Genomic DNA, 5,183 nt, shown 5'->3' with positions numbered 1-5,183 from the left:
ATAGGTGGACTCGCATGAATTTTGGGGAATTTTATCCTTACTCATGTGGCGGGCTTCCAAGAATGTACAAACAAACATCTGAAATCACATAGGTGGACTCGCATGAATTTTGGGGAATTTTTATCCTTACTCATGTGGCTGCATACAACTGTAGGCCTTAAAAGCAAGCCAACAAAGAGAGCCATGCATGGCAGACTAAGCACAACTTAGATGGTTAGGTTTCTTGGACCGGAACCGCCGACCAGTCCTAAACTTATCATGGGTTCTCACATATTTTTTAGATTTATTTCCTGTTCTCTAGCACTATTCATTTAGCGGTATATGACTTGTCCATCAAATGTCAGAATCCAAATATGCCACTACCATGCAACTTTTATTATTAAGAATTACAACCTATTTGGTGTGCTAACTGAAAATAAGTTTGTGGGTGCTGCGAGCGCTAAGAGCTCATGGGTTCTGTAATGAACAATGATCTCAAGGATCCGGTGAGAGTGATGTTCTTTCCCTATGTTGTGATTGCTCTTAATATTTATGTCTTAATTAAAGAAATGGCAAGCCTTTGTTAGGAATGAAGTATGACTACCAGAGGGGGGGTTTGAATCGGAGTTTTAATTTTTTTTCGGAAAACTTAAATCCCTCAGAATCCAGTAGCAGAGCGAATGAAAAACAAACTATAGTGAACTGAAACAAAGTACCAAAAGGAAATTGAATCATGCATTGTTGCGGATTGTATGAATGAAAATGCATTGAAGATAAACATGGGTGACAGAGATAACCGAAGATGCTCCATGGCGGCAAGGTATTTGTTCGACCAAATCGTCCTTCTGCACAAGTTCTACGTCTGGTTGGAGGGGTTGTGACTTAACTCGGAAGATAAACTCTCTTCACCCTATTCTCCTCGACAATCGATTCGTCAACCGATGTCGATTATGCGTGGTAGATACTTGAAGGCGACCTCCTAACCTTTACAGACTTCTTCTTGGAGAACCACAATCACTCTTGGTCTTGAAGAAATTCACACCTAATCGTCTAGAGAGTTTGCAGCACTCAAGATTAATAGGCAGAGCATACTAAACTTAGATTCCAGTGATGTTGAACCACTATCTAAATCTTTGGCTCTATGGTTTTCTCGTGGTGGATTTTAAACTCAAATCTCTCACAAAGTGGGTTGCTCAACAATCTTCTCAGAATCAAAGTCACCGGACAAAGCCGGCGCGGGGTGGCTATTTATAGCTGCACGCTTGCCAGATGGGAAATGACCATTTTGGACACGGAGTCCAGCCAATGGCCAACCGACACGTTCACAACAGTCGGATTTGGAGCGACTGTAACATTACTTGAGGAACAAGTAATGCTAACTCATTGGCCCGAGACAAATCTCTCGCAGCAAAGAATATCACAGTCTCTTGCTGGCAAGTATTTGCTCGGAGCACAAAGTACGATAAATGATCAGACGTGTCGCAACTTGCATACGTTGTCAGAAATCATTCAAACCTGTCATTGATGCCAACCATGGGCAATGCCCACCTTCCTGCAAAAGTTGGGGTCATTTGAATGATGTCCAAAACTAGACCATGTTCGACAAAGAGTGTCCGGCAAGAAGGTACCGTCTGAGAGCATGTTATTTCTCAAAATCCTTAAAAATAAGTTCATAGATTTAAAAAAAGTTCATGAATTTAAGAAAATAACAATAAGAAGAAATAAAGACAAATAAAAAATGAATATAACGGAATAAAAAAGGCCAAAAAAGCAAAAGAAAAAACAGACTGAGATGATGCACTAAAAAAGAAGTAATTAGACACAAGAGGTGAGCTGTCCTAGTTGGTTGTAGTGGGTGAAAGTAATCACAGAGGTCCATAGTTTGAATCCTAGTTCATGCACCTATTTTTTCAAGGCTAAAAACAAGAAAAGGAAAATGGGCCAGACCTAGGACGAAGGGGTGTGTGCGCCGGTTTGTGCGACGCTGCTCTCTGTACAGTGGGAGCGCCTAGTCACCGCTTTTTATGCTACTTAGCGGACGCAACGCTTAAACATTACATTTCATGGGCCGGTCAAACTAGACAAGCGATCAGCCATCGCTCGTCAAGAGCATACGCCCGATCTCTTCTTGGTGGTTCGACTAAAAGAAAACTTCTTCATGGTTGACCTGGACGAAAAATTGACCATTGACATGTTTGACCTTTGACCAATGACTATAAAAAAGGGTTCATCCTTTTGAAAAAGTTCATGGGTTTGAAAAAATAAACGGATTTACAAAATGTTCATAAATTAAAATACCATGAATAAAAAAACCATGGAAAAGTTCAAGGATTTTAAAAAACACTAGTAGAAAAACACCTAATAGTCCCGGTTCGTAAGGGCCTTTAGTCCCAGTTCATGAACCGGGACTAATGGGTCGTTACTAATACCTCCACCCATTAGTCCCGGTTCAAACACGAATCGGGACCAATGCGCCTCCACGTGACCTGTGCGTCGAGCCCAATCAGGGGGCCTTTGGTCCCGGTTGGTGACACCAACCGGGACCAAAAGTCCATGTTTTTTTAGAAAAGTGGCTGCTTTAGGGGTTTTGGGGGTTATTTTTAGGTTGTTATTAGCTACCTAATAGAGAGAAGTGTCCTCTCTTACATCTTCGTCCTTGTTTTACCAACGCTGCTGCTATATATGTTCATTTCACCAGCTGATATAATAACTCATGCATGCTCGCATCATACATCATCATATATAATAACAAGTCCTACTAATCATGCATCATCATACAACTTCTACTCGTTATTAATAATAAGTTTTACGATCATCATCCTCATAGTCATCGAACCCAACCCTACATAATTGTTCTAAGCACATGATCATCAGTATCAGGTAGGACCTAAACACCCTTAAGGTACAGTAGCATAAAACAATATAGACCCTGACTCTCCATTATGAAGAATGGCGATCATCCTGTCTCCAATTCTTGCCCTTTGCTGCTTTTTGCTTCCAAGAAGCTCCTTACGAATGTCCATACATTTTTTCCATTCTTTGATTGTCATGTCTCCACTTCTTTTAGAAACCCGGTATGGACAGTTGAGATTCGTAGGAAGACCTGGTTGTATGTTCAAAACATTAGGGTACCGTGCGTATACATCAGATGAGGCACACAATCATTCGGGATTATCTGTTGAAAAATATAGTAATAACTTCGTAGTTAGCAATGATGTACTAGTTTTAGAAGTGTGTAAAAAGATGCACGGGTGTCGTAATAGTAAAAATCTTACCAGGGTATCTCCATGGTAGTTACCGTAGTTCAACACATGCACTAGTAACACGTATTGACCATAATGTTGAGGAGTTTGATTGTAGATATTGTAATTCTGAAGATCAGTACAAAATGCGACCAGATGATTTTTCTCCTGATAAGTTAATTCGGAGCCTTCGGTGTAGTAGGTTCTGTCTACCATCTTCCGTACATTCTTTGAAGAATGAAAATAAGTTGTCAATGGAAATAAGTTGTCAACTATTTTTAAATAAACAATATAAATTACTTAATAACTATGTTAAGCTCACATGGGGGAAGAATTGGAGGTGTATCCACAAGGACGCAAATCAAAGGTTTCTCTTGCTCGATTGTAGGATCACCAAGATCCATGGTGACAAGCATACCCTCATCAAAACCATACATCTTGCAAAGTGCTTCCCAATTTTTGCAACCAAAATGGGTTACACTCTGAGCATTGTACAGCTTTACTTGAAAATCCACACCATGATGGGTACTTAGGATAATTTTTTGGTTTCCATACTTTCATGGTCTTCAAAACCCATCCTCTCCAAGACATAGCGTCTTGCAAAGCATGGGATAAGCTAGTCGAATTGGAAAAGATGAAAAATACACGTTAAAATAGTTGAAGTCGTGCTTTATTATGAAAAAAATTATTGTCGTCATTGCGTACCGTATGAACATCGAAGGTCTCCTCGAGCTTAATGTTGAAGCGCCGATCTTCGTCCAGCTCAATAAACTTGTCGCACATACCTCGGTCGTTGTGGCACCAGCCGCACTCCCCCGAGCGGTTTTCGTCGTCCGAGTACGACATTTCTGCCTATGTTCATAATTCAAATATTAAACTAGATCATTATTATTAATCACGGGTTGACTATCGGTGATGTACGTAGCTCCTCCTTTCATTCCCGAGTGCATTATTACACCAAATTGTCTAGCACACGGGAATGAAGGAGAACTTATCCAATATGAGCATTCAATAAGCAAAACCAAATCATAAAATAAGCAAAACCAAATCATAAAATAAAGTAGTATTCAAATTAGCATGCATTCAATAATTATAAGCAAAAGTACATCATCTCTTGGTGTCCGTACATCGTCGAATATTATCACTAATATAGCATCACTAATACAACTAGAACCATAGCGCCCGACGGGTATCGTCGCAGGTGGTGGACACCCAAAGATAAGGAACCATCACAGGATCATAGCTCCAGTGAGATCCCTGAAGAACCTGCCAGGTATTGTCGAACCTGCCCTCCAATGCAACCATGTAGCGACGGACGTACCACCTCCACGGTGTTTGGAAGCCTCAGCACCGTCACTGGCCCATGCGACCGCCACCAAACAAGGATCGGGTCAACAACGGGCTGCCTCGTCACCAACCTACGTCCCCCGGAAGGTAGCACGTCCCAATAACAGCCCGGCGGAGCCCAGTCCCGAACATGGCCCTGATCAAGCAGGCCTCCACCGCTGAGTCGACGACGACGAGGATGCGGGATAGGCATCGCCGACGTCGATGCGGGAACTACTTCTATATATAGTTAAATAAAGTAGTTTTATTAATTAAATCAACTATCTAGTTCAAATACTAAGCACTTACTATAAATAAATAAAGTAGTACTTACTAATTAAAAAAAGTAGCACTTACTATAAATAAATAAAGTAGCACTTACTATAAATAAAAAAGTAGCACTTACTACAAACTACATCTATATATAGTAAAATAAATTAGTTTATTAAATCAACTAGCTAGTTCAACTATATATGAAGCACTTACTATAAATAAAATAAAATAGTACTTACTAAAAATGAACTAGTATTTTTCTAACTAATTATATTAAACACTTTCTCTTCTTATTTTTTTCCTTTTTCTAAATACTATGAACAAAAAAATCATTAAAATTCTATGAACAAAATTAATTACACA

This window comes from Triticum aestivum, chromosome 3B, assembly GCF_018294505.1.
Source record: "Triticum aestivum cultivar Chinese Spring chromosome 3B, IWGSC CS RefSeq v2.1, whole genome shotgun sequence".
Classification (NCBI taxonomy): Eukaryota; Viridiplantae; Streptophyta; class Magnoliopsida; order Poales; family Poaceae; genus Triticum; species Triticum aestivum.
This window is presented reverse-complemented; position numbering follows the sequence as displayed.